The following is a 14,950-nucleotide window of genomic DNA, read 5'->3' on the forward strand; positions in this document are numbered from 1 at the left end:
AAATGATGATTTGAATAATATTGCTGTATAAACCTCCCAAGGAGGTTCACAATGCTTTTTATAAGCTGAGCCATCTGATCATTGCCTTCTGGGGGCACTAGTTTCTTACAAGAAAATAGTAATATACTAGTAATGTGAAAAATCTAATACTCCCCTCAGAACATTTCTTCTCTGCACATACATCCTTTTTACAAACTGCATTTCTTAAACTGAAATAACAGTATCATTAGTGTACACTGAGCCTGTGGCAGCTTTCTCTCTACTTCCTAATGGCATAGACATTGAATTTCGAAGTCCTGCATCACCTGCTGAGAAGTTTTATTCTGGGAACCTTGTATTTACTACTGACTGGTTCAATTTGATTAGATTTTCATTCAATATTTACAATTCCATAGAAGAAATAAATGAAGTAATCTCAGAAATCCTATCAAACATTGATGTAGTTCTCTAAAAGATGGGTTTAACTTGTGCGCTGTGGTTTCTGAAGAAGCATTTTGAAAGGAAATATGTAAAAGCATATCTCTAAAGTTTAGCTAATTGAGATTTTGATGTTGTGATGACAAGGAGCAGATAAGGAGCAGACTGGAACCATGGAGACTTAAACCCAGTTTTTAAAAAAAATTTTGTTAAGGTGTCTTTTCTTCTCTTGGGTTATTATTTATTTGCTCAGTGTTTAACACACATCTATTGTGCATCCAGTGTGAACACTGACATGGATTCCAGGTATGCAGTGAGGAACAAAACAGAGCTCCTGACCTCGTGGAAGTTACCCCTGGGGGGAAGGTGGATATACAGAGGAAGTAGACACACAAATCTGTGTATGAGTGTTTAATACAGTAAGTGCTATGAAAGAAAGTCTCCCTGTAGAGTCCTAGGGTCAAGAGAATGCTCATCATATTTGAGAAATTAAAGAAGCCATGTCTCCTGGGGTGTGAAGCCAATCAGGATAACATCAAAAATGCTTTTATAATGCTCTTAACACACTAGACCCAGTGCCAAGAGTTTTACTGACCTTAAGTTATTACTACCACCTTGTGAGATCAGTACATTTATAGTCTTCTTTTCATAGATCAGAGGCACAGAGGGGATAAGCAAGTTGTCCGGGTTTTCATGGGTAGAGGGTTTGAGCACAGAAGGTCTTCACCACTGCCTTACAAGAAGACGGCAGGGCCCAGCAGGTCACACAGGCTGGCAGCTTGGTCTTCCCTTCGCTTTTTATAATAACCTGTGGCTTCAAAGTTTTAATCACTGTGTGAAAGAACAGGAAGTTACCTGACTTAATTAGATACAAATAGTAGTGAAATAAAAAAATAATTTTTTATAAGACAATGTGTAAGTAAACTTTCAAAATGCACAGCCATATTGTCATTTGCAAAGATTTCTCCATGAAGGGTTGCATGTGGAAGAAAATAGCCACAAAGTATTTTCACTTCTTGGCATGGATGATTCTTTTTCTGATCATGGTATTAATATGCCCTTCCTATAATTCATGAAGGATGTGTAACATACAACCCAATGAGGAGACCTAGCTCTTTTGTATTTTCTAAGGCAAGAAAGCTGTACAGGTGAGTTTACATGTCATAGCAGGTTGTGAAGAAGTGGGAATGTTGTATTTTTTTTTTTTTTTTTTTTTTGGTCATCCAGTGTAGATTAGTTTTTCTGTGAATTTATTTTAAGCTTTAAATAATTAATTATTATAAACAAATATATTTAAAATGTTTAGATTTAATTTCCTACTTATGCCACATGCATTTCCCAGCGTAGAAAACAAGCTTTGGCTGTATTTTTGCTGTCATAGTTCTGCAAGTGACAGAGCTGTGAAGAGAGCACAGCAAGCGGCGGGCTTCTATGTGTCACACAGAGCAGTCCAGAAGCCTGCAAGCGGCGGGAGTGTGTGATGGGACACTCAGAAAGAAAGAGATAAGGGGATCTTAAGTTTCATGGTCTGCTTCTCAGGGCTTTATCTTTTGTGACTGGGTTTTAACAAATGTCATGGCTCATAGTGAGCAGAAAAGAAGGAAAAACATGAATAAACTACAAGCTGGGTGATATGCCTTCAAGAAGCTTTAAGTTGCCCATTTGGATTTTTGTTTATCATAGACTGACTTGAATTTTCCCCTTTAAGGATGAAAAGCAAAGTTGAAACATCAAGTGAATTCCCCAAGGTAGTAGTAGATCAAGGTGGTAGCAGCAGAGCAGGAGCTGGTGCCCAGCTCTCCTGACTCTTGGGCAGTGCCCTCTGCCTTGGGGTCTGGCATTTGTGCGGGATGGTGTGCTTTAGGGTTTCTTCAGACAGAGGGCATGAAATCAGAAATACAATACCTGGCGTTTAAGGAAAATCCATACCCAGAGAACACAGAGAATCCAAAACTTATGGTATATGTGGTTTATGAAACAAAGATAGTTGATACAAATAAGATGTATGAACAATATCCTACTATTGGTCTGAAAAATAGTAAAACATCTTGGTAAGGTTGACACTCATGATCCTTCTTTCTGACTTACCCTTTTTAAAGGTTACAACACCTTTCAAATAGATTTTTGCATTTGAAAAATATTAGGGTCAGTTCCTGAATTCGTTATGCCCTTATCCATTCTTGGCCACAAAGAGCTCTCCTCTTTCCTAGGAGAATCCAGAATGATCTAGTGGTGTGCTCCTGTGTGAAGCCCCCTCAGGCCCCACTAGAGCTGCGATGCCCCGTGGGGCTGCGGTGGGAGAGGCTTGTGCCGGGTGCAGGGGAAAAGCCTTTTATTATTGCTGTGTGCCTGCAGTTGTAAACGGTGACAGTGATAAAATGCTTCTCTGTCCTGGGGCTGACCTTCCCCTTCCATTTGGTTTACCCCTGCTCTAGGGAACTGTGAACAAGCCAAGTCCAAGGGAAGGGGAAGGAGAGAGGTGCAGGAATTTTCAGCTGGATACTAACATTTGCTTCTCTACTAGTCTTCAGACTGGCACCTAGAACATCCAAGAAAATCAATTAAACAGTGAGTAGTACTAATGTAAGATACAAGATTTTGTTACCAATGTTAATAAGAATAAAACCATAACTAAAAAGTTTTCCTTTACATAATAGAAAATATGTATAAAATATAACCAAAAAATGATCACTGCCATAGTAACAACAAAAACTTTAAAATATCTCAAAATAAATTTTACCTCCAAAGCATAAGATCTACATGAAGGAAAACTAAAACTTTACTGAATTACAGAAGAAGATGTGAGTAAATGGTGGGGCAGATCATAGTCTCAGTGGAAAAGGTATTTCTTTCCTCTATCAGTATAATGCAATTTTAATAAAAATCCAATAGAATTTAAAATATGTACTTATTTATGTATTTGTTTTTATTTTTGGCTGTGCTGGGTCTTCGTTGCTGCCTGCAGGCTTTCTCTAGTGCAGCAAGTCAGGCCTACTCTTTGCTGTGGTGCTCTTGCTTTTCGTTACAGTGGCTTCTCTTGTGGAGCATGGGTGGTGGTCTTGCCTCTCTTGTTGTGGAGCACGGCCTCTAGGTGTGTGGACTTCAGTAGTTGTGACTCTTAGGCTCTAGAGCACAGGTTCAGTTGTTGTGGTGCATGGGCTTAGCTGTCCTGTGGCATGTGGGACCTTCCTGGACCAGGAATTGAACCCATGTCCCCTGCATTGGCAATCAGATTCTTAACCATTGGACCACCAGGGAAGCCCCCCAAATATTTCTTTTAATTTTGACTTTAAGACATCATACCCTCTCTGTACTTTCGTTCAAGAATAAAGTGATCAACGTTTCTTAGGACATTTTGAAAATATGAATAACTCAATAATTTCACATCTAAGATTTTACTAGTTAAGTAATTGAAGATATCATTGAACTCCATTGTGAGAATATATGTTAATGTTGTACTTTAAAAATTAGCAAAAACAACAGAATAATTAGCTTAAGTACATTTTGGTATAAATGTAAGGTGAAATATTATGTAGCTATTAAAACTTCTATTTTGAATACTAATTAATGACATGGAAAATCAAATAAATATGCAATTACATAGAGTACCTCCATTAATATACACACACACAAACATATATAAAGAACATCTATAGGTGAAGAAAATGTATGGAAATACATCTAGTGGTTATCTCACGTTATCTCATGTTGGTGAACTTGTAAATCAGATATGAGTTTAAATTACACTTTCCACTCCTAGGCATAAACATGGAGAAAACCATAATTCAAAAAGATATTGCTTATGGGTGGAATCTAGAAAAATGATTCATATGAACTTATTTTCAAGGCACAGAGACACAGACATAGAGAACAAATGTAAGGGAGAATGCAGGGAGATGGATTGGGATTGATATATACACCTATGTATGAAATAGATAACTAATGGAAAGTCTACTTGCTGCTCTGTGGTGACCTAAATGGGAAAGAAATCGGAAAGAGAGGAAATATATGTATACATATAGCTGATTCACTTTGCTGTACAGCAGAAACTAATACCACATTGTAAAGCAACTATACTCCAATAAAAATACAATTATGTAAAGTTTAAAAAGAAAAAAAAGAAAAATAAATAAATTAAAAAATTCCACTTTCCAGCTGTGATGTTCTGGGTTCAAAGGCACTGTTCCTTCAGGTCTTAGTTTCCTCATGTGCAAAATCAAGTAAATGGCAATAAGGTTTTTGTGAAGGTTAAATTAGCTGATATAATAAGTGCTCATAAATGGTATTTATCATCAATAATTAATATTGTAGATTTCTGTTTTTAAAATTTTATTGTGTTATTTTTTTCCAGTTTTATTGAAAAGTAATTGATTACATGACTGTGTAAGTTTAAGGCATACAGAATGATGGTTTGATTTACATATATTGTGAAATGATAACCATAATAGATTTAGCTAGCATTCGCATTCTTGTATAGATACAATAAAAGAAAGGAAAGAAGAGTAAAGGAAAAAGTTTTCCTTGTGATGAGAACTTTTAGAATTTACTCTTAGGATTTTCCTGTATATTGTATCAAAGAGCAGGGTCAGCTGTAGTCACCGTGTTGTACATTGTATCTTATTTATCTTATAACTGGCAGGTTGTACCTGTTGACCACCTTCCTCCAATTCCCCCTCACCCTTTCCCTCACCTATGATAACCCCAAGTCTAATCTCTTTTTCTATGACATTGTTTTTGTTTTATTATATTTCATATATAAAGGAGATCATAGAGTATTTGACTCATTTCCCTTAGCATAATGCCTTCAAAGTATTTCCATGTTGTTACAAATGAGAGACTGTCCCTGATCTTTATGGCTGGATAATATTTCATTGTATTGTATGCCACAGCTTTTTACCCATTCATCTACTGATGGGCACTTTTGTTGTTTCCATGTCTTGGCTATTGTAAACAATGCTGCTATAAACATGAGACGGCCGGTATCTTTTATAGTTAATGTTTCCATTTCCTTTGGATGTATTTCCAAGAAGTAGAATTGCTGGATCATGTAGTGGTTTTATTTTAACTTTTTTTGAGGGTCCTTCATACTGTTTTTCATAGTGGTTGTGCCAGTTTAATAGTCTCACCAGGAGTGCACAAGGGCTCCCTTTTCTCCACATCCATGCCAGCATTTATCTCTTAGTTTTTGATAATGACTGTTATAAAGATAGGAGGTGATAACTCGTGGTTTTAATTTGCATTTCTCTCATGACTAGTGATGTTGAGCATCTTTTCATTTTCCTGTTGGCCTTTTGTATACCTTCTCTGGAAAAATGTCTATTCCCAAATGTCCTTTGCCCATTTTTAAACTGGAGCATTACTTGCCATTGAGCTGTATGAGTTCTTTATGTTTTGAATATTAACCCCTTATCAGATGTATGGTTTGAGAAGAATTTTTTCCCGTTCAGTTGGTTGTCTTTTCACTTTGCTGATGATTTCTTTTGCTGTGCAGAAGCTTTTTGGTTTGATGCAGTCCACTTATTTATTTTGCTGCTTCTCTTGTAAGTGTCATATTAAAAAAGTATCACATTAAAAGCTTCTTGACCCATGTCAAGGAGCTTTTTTCCTATATTTTCTTTTTTGGTGGTTTTCTTTTCACACTTCTCTGTTGTTCATGCATTTTTCCCCCTAATTTTGCTTAGTTGTCTATGTTTTCTTGTAATTCACTAAGCTCCCTTCAAAGAATTATCCTGAAATTTTCGTCTGACAGTTCATAGATCTCCATTTCTTTCGGGTCAGTTATTGGAGTTTTATTAGTTTTCTTTGGTCATGTCATATTTACCTAATTTTTTGTCATCTTTGATTCTTTTATTGATATCTGCACATTTGAGCAATGAGGTTCCTGCTCTAGAGTTTACAGGTTTGCTTTGGAAGATATAGCTCCTTACCAGCCAGCTCAGTTTGGATTTCTGGTATGTGCTGGTAATGTCTTTGGGTCAGTGGGGTCTGGTTTTTTTGGTCTGTTTTGGGATCAGGCTTCTGTTAGAGATCTGAGATTGGGTGGGGTGGGGGGAGGTGTGAACCCTGGATAGGCTTGGTTTCCTACCCAAGTGAGGCTGTAGAACAGGTTCCATGGTTGCCTAAATTCTCTGGTCAGATTTCCTACATAGTCAGGACTGTATTCAGTGGCAGATGTTCTGTGAGTTAGTATTCCTGTGTTGGCAGGGTGGCAGGCCATGCCTAGGGCCTATGCAGCTCACTGGGGGCCCAGGTCAGGCCTGAGTGTGCAGTGACTTCCCTGATCAGGCGAGGTTTGCTCTGCAGATGAGGGGAGCCATGCACCGTGTTCTCTGGTCAGGCGCCACTGGAAGCAGGGCTGTGAGATGGGCCACACGGTTTCCTGTGTGCTCTGGTTCGGTTCCCGGCTTGGGCAGGCTGAAGGCTGTATTTAGCAACAAGCAGGACAACACATTAGATTCTCTGCCTGGCCTAGCAGGAGAAGCAGCCCTAAAACTGGTAAAACTTTTGTTTGCTGTCTTAACTCAAACTGACATGCACCACCAGTACTCTGGCTAAATAGGGCCACTGGTTTTGCTCTGCAGATTACTGACTGTCTGTCATTCTCTTGGCGTGACTGCTGATGGGCCACTCAGCTTCCAGGAGTTGTTGCCTGTTCTTTTGGTCAGATGGGGCCTGAAGACACTCTCCACAGCAGGTAGGGCTTTATCTCAGTCTTCTTGCCTGGACTTGAGAGGCGTGGGGAGGGGCCACTCCAGGCTACTCTCAGTTTCCCAAACAATCCCTTCTGTTAGGAAGAGCCTGGAGCTACGCTCAGCCTTGGCTATGAATTAATCTCCCTGCTTGTGTGCAGCACAGGACGCCTCGGGCCCTGTATAGATTTGCTCAGGGGGCTGCCAGCTCTGCCTGACTGTCTCTTGGCTTGAGTGCTGATGGGCTTCCCAGCTCCCAGGAGTTGTCAGCAGTCCTGTGGTCAGTAGCGGCTGGAAGGCACTGTCCACAGTGGATAGGGCTGTGACTCAGCATTTTGCTTCAATGTGGGCAAACCAGGGTCCTGGGTCAACAAAACTCATTTGAGGATCTGAATCATAGAGATCTGGACTCCACTGTGTCCCCTGGTCAGACTGCACCCCAACTTGGTTCTGCAGGTGAACAAAGCCACTGGTTTGGATTACTGCTTGGGCATTGCAGGTATGAACTTGATCTGCCATGTTCCGTGTGTTGACTCTTGCAAGCCCATCTTCTTCTCTTTTGTCACAGTCACATTCCCAGTCTCTGGGCCCTGCAGATTCCCCTGAAACCCCCATGGGGGAGACCAGAGTAAGGGTTTCCAAGAAGTGACCCAGAATGCTAGGGGAAGATTATTGTTCCCCCTGGGTTCTGTTTGTCTACTGCAGGAGCCAGAGGCTCAGTTGGCCCAGTGTTGTCCTGGGGGAGGAGCAGCAATGCAGGGAACGTGTAGCCAGTTCTCTCGCCCTTCTAGTGCAGTCTGTCCTTGTCTGTGAAGTGCAGGGCTTCTTCAGCTTAACCCTCTGCTCGAAGATTCTCTCAGAAGGGTCTTGTTCTTAAGTAGATGTTAGTTCTTTTTGTGAGGCGGAGTAAAGTCAGGAGCAACTTATGTTGCAGTCGTGGTCACTTCCTATGCTATATATAGTTCTTTAAATTGAGATATAATTAACGCATGACATTGTGTAAGTTTAATGTGTTGTACAGTGCATTGATTTGGTACGTTTATATATTGCCATATGATTACTGCTGTAGCTTAGCTAACCCCTCCATTACGTCACCTAATTATCATTTCATTTTGTGGTGAGAACATTTAAGATACAGTCTCCTAGCAACTTTGAAGTATGTGATACAGTATTGTTGACTAGAAGCACACTGCTGTGCATTAGATCCCCAGAACTTACTCATTTTCTAACCACAAGTTTGGACCCCTGGTAACCACTATTCTACTCTTGTTCCAATGCGTTTGGCTTTTTCTGCATGTGAGATCATACAGTATTTGTCTTTTTCTGTCTCTCACTTAGCACAACGCTCTCAAACCCCATCCATGTTGTCGTATTTGGACATTGCAGATTTATTTATTTCATAATTAGGATCAGATGATGAATATTATGCATTTTAAAAAGAAGTTCAGAAAGTTGAAGCAAGGTGAAAATCAAGTGCGAGAATCATTGGGAAATGAACAGAGTATGTTAAATATGCCACATGAGGTAGTAGCCTTAAGTAGTCTGATTAAAAAAGAAAATCATAATGTAACACTTACTGAATTCTTTCTCCAAGCTCAGACTGCTTCAAGTACTATTTAGTTCTTGATTTCATCCCATGAGGAAGGCACTACTTTTATCATAATTTTACCAATGAGGAAAATGAGGTACAGAAAATTGAAGTTACCCATTCAAGATTGTAGAGTTGATAAGCAGCAGGAAGCAGTCTAGGTCAGTCTAACCACTGTACTAGACGACCTTCTCACAGGATGAGCTCTGCATGAGTCATGTATGATAAAAACAAATGAATTGCTTAGGATAGGCACAACAATTCTCGATGCTGAGACAAGAAATCCATTTCTCCTGAATGGCTTCATGAAAGTGACACTTCTTAATTTAATGATCAGCATCCTCAACAATATTCTTACAGCAGACACACTGATAAGGTTCATAGAGCTGTTTATTATGGTGCTCTCTCAATGTGAGTCTATGGCCTTGCATTATACAAGTCACTGAAAGCCTTTATGTCCTAAAAGAACCCATAAGTAGAGAGTGAACTGAATTGGTTACTGGAGGAACACGGCACAATTAAGAATCTTTAAAATAATTCTCTTTTGTACTGAAACATCTTTAAAATAATTTAGAGGAATCAAAGAATGATTGGGGGTTTTGCATAAACTTGAAACTCACTCAGGACTTCTAAAGGGGGTAAGAAATCTTACTCACAGGAAAAAGATCACAGTTGCTACTATTTTTCAAAAATTTTGATCTGTGAAAAATTCAAAATGTAAGATGTTGAACGGAATAACATAAAAAGTTGAACACACTTATGAAATTGGAAGTGATCTTTTTGGTTTGCAGTGGGAAAAAGGATATTCATTAATTTGGTGTGGCAGTATTCTTTCCTTGAGAACCCCATGAACAGTATGAAAAGGCAAAATGATAGGATACTAAAAGAAAAACTCCCCAGGTCAGTAGGGGCCCAATATGCTACTGGAGATCAGTGGAGAAATAACTCCAGAACGAATGAAGGGAGGGAGCCAAAGCAAAAACAATACCCAGCTGTGGATGTGACTGGTGATAGAAGCAAGGTCTGGTGCTGTAAAGAGCAATATTGCATAGGAACCTGGAATGTCAGGTCCATGAATCAAGGCAAATTGGAAGTGGTCAAACAAGAGATGGCAAGAGTGAATGTCAACATTCTAGGAATCGTCGAACTGAAATGGACTGGAATGGGTGAATTTAACTCAGATGACCATTATATCTACTACTGTGGGCAGGAATCTCTCAGAAGAAATGGAGTGGCCATCATGGTCAACAAAAGAGTCCGAAATGCAGTACTTGGATGCAATCTCAAAAATGACAGAATGATCTCTGTTCGTTTCCAAGGCAAACCATTCAATATCACAGTAATCCAAGTCTATGCCCCAACCAGTAATGCTGAAGAAGCTTAAGTTGAACAGTTCTATGAAGACCTACAAGACCTTGTAGAACTAACACCCAAAAAAGTTGTCCTTTTCATTATAACGGACTGGAATGCCAAAGTAGGAAGTCAAGAAACACCTGGAGTAACAGGCAAATTTGGCCTTGGAATACGGAATGAAGCAGGGCATAGACTAATGAGTTTTGCCAAGAAAATGCACTGATCATAACAAACACCCTCTTCCAACAACACAAGAGAAGACTCTATACATGGACATCACCAGATGGTCAACACTGAAATCAGATTGATTATATTCTTTGCAACCAAAGATGGAGAAGCTCTATACAGTCAGCAAAAACAAGACCAGGAGCTGACTGTGGCTCAGACCATGAACTCCTTATTGCCAAATTCAGACTTAAATTGAAGAAAGTAGGGAAACCACTAGACCATTCAGGTATGACCTAAATCAAATCCCTTATGATTATACAGTGGAAGTGAGAAATAGATTTAAGGACCTAGATCTGATAGATAGAGTGCCTGATGAACTATGGAATGAGGTTCGTGACATTGTACAGGAGACAGGGATCAAGACCATCCCCATGGAAAGGAAATGCAAAAAAGCAAAATGGCTGTCTGGGGAGGCCTTACAAATAGCTGTGAAAAGAAGAGAAGCGAAAAGCAAAGGAGAAAAGGAAAGATATAAACATCTGAATGCAGAGTTCCAAAGAACAGCAAGAAGAGATAAGAAAGCCTTCTTCAGCGATCAATGCAAAGAAATAGAGGAAAACAACAGAATGGGAAAGACTAGGGATCTCTTCAAGAAAATCAGAGATACCAAAGGAACATTTCATGCAAAGATGGACTCGATAAAGGACAGAAATGGTATGGACCTAACAGAAGCAGAAGATATTAAGAAGACATGGCAAGAATACACCGAAGAACTGTACAAAAAAGATCTTCATGACCCAGATAATCACGATGGTGTGATCACTGACCTAGAGCCAGACATCCTGGAATGTGAAGTCAAGTGGGCCTTAGAAAGCATCACTACGAACAAAGCTAGTGGAGGTGATGGCATTCCAGTTGAGCTATTCCAAATCCTGAAAGACGATGCTGTGAAAGTGCTGCACTCAATATGCCAGCAAATTTGGAAAACTCAGCAGTGGCCACAGGACTGGAACAGGTCAGTTTTCATTCCAATCCCAAAGAAAGGCAATGCCAAAGAATGCTCAAACTACCGCACAATTGCACTCATCTCACACGCTAGTAAAGTAATGCTCAAAATTCTCCAAGCCAGGCTTCAGCAATATGTGAACTGTGAACTTCCTGATGTTCAAGCTGGTTTTAGAAAAGGCAGAGGAACCAGAGATCAAATTGCCAACATCCGCTGGATCATGGAAAAACCAAGAGAGTTCCAGAAAAGCATCTATTTCTGCTTTATTGACTATGCCAAAGCCTTTGACTGTGTGGATCACAATCAACTGTGGAAAATTCTGAAAGAGATGGGAATACCAGACCACCTGACCTGCCTCTTGAGAAATCTGTATGCAGGTCAGGAAGCAACAGTTAGAACTGGACATGGAACAACAGACTGGTTCCAAATAGGAAAAGGAGTTCGTCAAGGCTGTATATTGTCACCCTGTTTATTTAACTTCTATGCAGAGTACATCATGAGAAACGCTGGACTGGAAGAAACACAAGCTGGAATCAAGATTTCCAGGAGAAATATCAATAACCTTAGATATGCAGATGACACCACCCTTATGGCAGAAAGTGAAGAGGAACTCAAAAGCCTCTTGATGAAAGTGAAAGAGGAGAGTGAAAAAGTGGGCTTAAAGCTCAACATTTAGAAAACAAAGATCATGGCATCCGGTCCCATCACTTCATGGGAAATAGATGGGGAAACAGTGGAAACAGTGTCAGACTTTATTTTTCTGGGCTCCAAAATCACTGCAGATGGTGACTGCAGCCATGAAATTAAAAGACGCTTACTCCTTGGAAGGAAAGTTATGACCAACCTAGATAGCATATTGAAAAGCAGAGCCATTACTTTGCCAACAAAGGTCCGTCTAGTCAAGGCTGTGGTTTTTCCTGTGGTCATGTATGGATGTGAGAGTTGGACTGTGAAGAAGGCTGAGCGCCAAAGAATTGATGCTTTTGAAGTGTGGTGTTGGAGAAGACTCTTGAGAGTCCCTTGGACTGCAAGGAGATCCAACCAGTCCATTCTGAAGGAGATCAGCCCTGGGATTTCTTTGGAAGGACTGATGCTGAAGCTGAAACTCCAGTCCTTTGGCCGCCTCATGTGAAGAGTTGACTCATTGGAAAAGACTCTGATGCTGGGAGGGATTGGGCACAAGAGGAGAAGGGGACGACAGAGGAAGAGATGGCTGGATGGCATCACCGACTTGATGGACATGAGTCTGAGTGAACTCCGGGAGCTGGTGATGGACAGGGAGGCCTGGCTTTCTGCGATTCATGGGGTCGCAAACAGTCGGACACGAGTGAGCGACTGATCTGATCTGATAAATAACTCAGTTGTCATAGAGTTTAAATCTCTGTCAGAGGTTGGACTCTCCAGAAGCAGACACTGAGAGGGAGTTTGGGTGTAGAATGGGAAAGGAATGGAAACATAGCGGATTGTTTCATGTGTGTGTGCTAAGTCGCTCAGTCATGTTTGATTCTTTGTGACCCTGTGAACTGTTGCCTTCCAGGCTCTCCTGTCTATGAGATTCTGTAGGCGAGAATACTGGAGTGGGTTGCCATTTCCTTCTCCAGGGGATTTTTAAAAATTTTTCTTTATTTTTAATTGATGGATAATTGCTTTACAATATTGTGTTGGTTTCTGCCATACATCAACATGAAGCAACCACAGTTATACATATGTGCCTTCTCTCTTTAACCTCCCTTCCACCTCCCACCCCATCTCACCCATCTAGATTGTCACAGAGCATGGCTTTGAGCTCCCTGAGTCATACAGCAAGTTCCCACTGGTTATCTGTTTTACATATGGTAGTGAATATGTTTTTGATACTACTCTCTCCATTTGTCCACCTGTATCCTTACACTCCTGTTGTCACAAGTCTGTTCTCTATTTTTGCATCTCCACTGCTGCCCTGCAGATTAGGATCTCCCAACCTAGGGATTGAACCCACATATCCTGCACCTCCTTGCATTGGCAGGAGGGTTCTTTACTGCTGAGGCACCTGGGAAGCCCAGCAGGATTGTTCACGTTGAGGGAAAAATGGTCTTACATTAATACATATATGTTGCTCGGCTGGATACAAATTGCCCTGCAAAGGTGTGATCTGCAGAGAAGCATCTCTTCCCAGCTGAGGCCAATCCTGAAGGAACGGACACCAGGAGGCTGACTGCTGACTATATTTCCCACAACTGGGCATAAAGTGTTTCCTTTAAAGGGGATATAGGTAATGAATCTCTGTTTCTACAAAAATAAGACAAAGAATTCTCTATACTATTTTTAAGAGGTGGTAGAAACATTAGATTTTTTGGGTAAGTTTCAAATCTGAAGTAGGAAGTGACCTTGAGAAATCTGGGTCTTACTAAGCCTGTTTTATGGCCTTACCAGGTAGTGCTAATGGTAAAGACCCCACCTGCTGATGCAGAAGACATAAGAGATGTGGGTTTGATCCCTGGGTTGGGAAGATCCCTTGGAGGATGGCATGGCAACCGACTCCAGAATTCTTGCCTGGAGAATGCCCATGGACAGAGGAGCCTGGCGGGGCTACAGTTCATAGGGTCGTGAAGAGTTGAACACGACTCAAGTGACTTAGCTCACATGCATGTAAGTCTGTTTTGTAACTATAACCAATAATAACTTATTACATTAATTTCCTGACACATATGTTGAGAGTGGGTGGCTGTTCAAACTGAATGAAGAATCATGATTTGCTGTGGGTACCTACTAGTATGTAGTCAGTTTCTAGTGGGATTACTGGGTATTTCAGTCTGCTTGGCTGCCATAACAAAATACCATAGATTGAGTGACTTAAACAACAGAATCTTATTTCTTAGAATACTAGAGGTTGGAAAGTCCAAGATCAAGGTGCTGGAGAGAGAGCTTTCATTCTGAGGCCTCTTCTCTTGACTTGAAGGTAGTGTCTTATCTTGCTGTGTGCCGACATAGCCTTTCTTGAAAACATGTGCACGGAGCGGGAAAGAGAGACAGAGACAGAGAAAGAGAGAGAAAGAGGACAAAATATGAATCTGAAAGCAGGAGATCCCTCCCTTCCTCTTCTTTAAAGGCCACGAGGCCTATTGAATTAGAGCTCTACCCTTATGATATCATTTAACCTTGATTTTCAAATACAGTAGTAACATTAGAAGTTAGATTTTGACATATGATGTTGGAGAGATATAATTCAGTCTGTAACAGTTGGTAAACAATTGGAGAACAATGCTTAGGACAGGGTAAGCAAACTATAGCCCATGAGCCGAATTCAGCAGGTGGTCCATTTTTCTATGGACCATCAGCAAAGAATGTTTTCTTACATTTTTTAATGTGCTAAGTTGCTTCATTCATGTCTGACTCTTTGTGGCCCCATGGACTGTGGCCCACCAGGCTCTTCTGTCCATGGAATTTTCCAGGCAAGAATACTGGAGTGGGTTACCATGCCCTCCACCAGGGGATATTCCTGACCCAGGGATCGAATCTGCATCTCTTATGTTGCCAGCATTGGCAGGCGGGCCCTTTACCACTAGCGCCACTTTTATAAACAAAAAGTCAAAAAATATAATATGTGACATGCTATATGTAGCCCACAAAGCCTAAAATATTTACTCTTTGACTCATTACAGAAAAAGTTTACCAATACCTGGCCTAGTGTCATAATCAGACTTAGTTGCAAATAAACTTTTTGAACCCAGTTTCTACAGCTCAAAAAGA

General features: G+C 40.5%; 1 long non-coding RNA gene across 2 annotated transcripts in view; it reads left to right on the plus strand.

The window, feature by feature from the left end:
• Nucleotides 1–14,950, plus strand: part of LOC123330727 — a 144,053-nt gene that overhangs the window by 1,520 nt on the left and 127,583 nt on the right. For both annotated transcript variants that reach the window (XR_006546814.2, XR_006546813.1), the window contains exon 2: nt 2,853–2,985. This is a non-coding gene — a long non-coding RNA (uncharacterized LOC123330727). The remainder of the gene's footprint in view (nt 1–2,852; nt 2,986–14,950) is intronic.

This window comes from Bubalus bubalis, chromosome 20 (assembly GCF_019923935.1).
Source record: "Bubalus bubalis isolate 160015118507 breed Murrah chromosome 20, NDDB_SH_1, whole genome shotgun sequence".
Taxonomy (NCBI): Eukaryota; Metazoa; Chordata; class Mammalia; order Artiodactyla; family Bovidae; genus Bubalus; species Bubalus bubalis.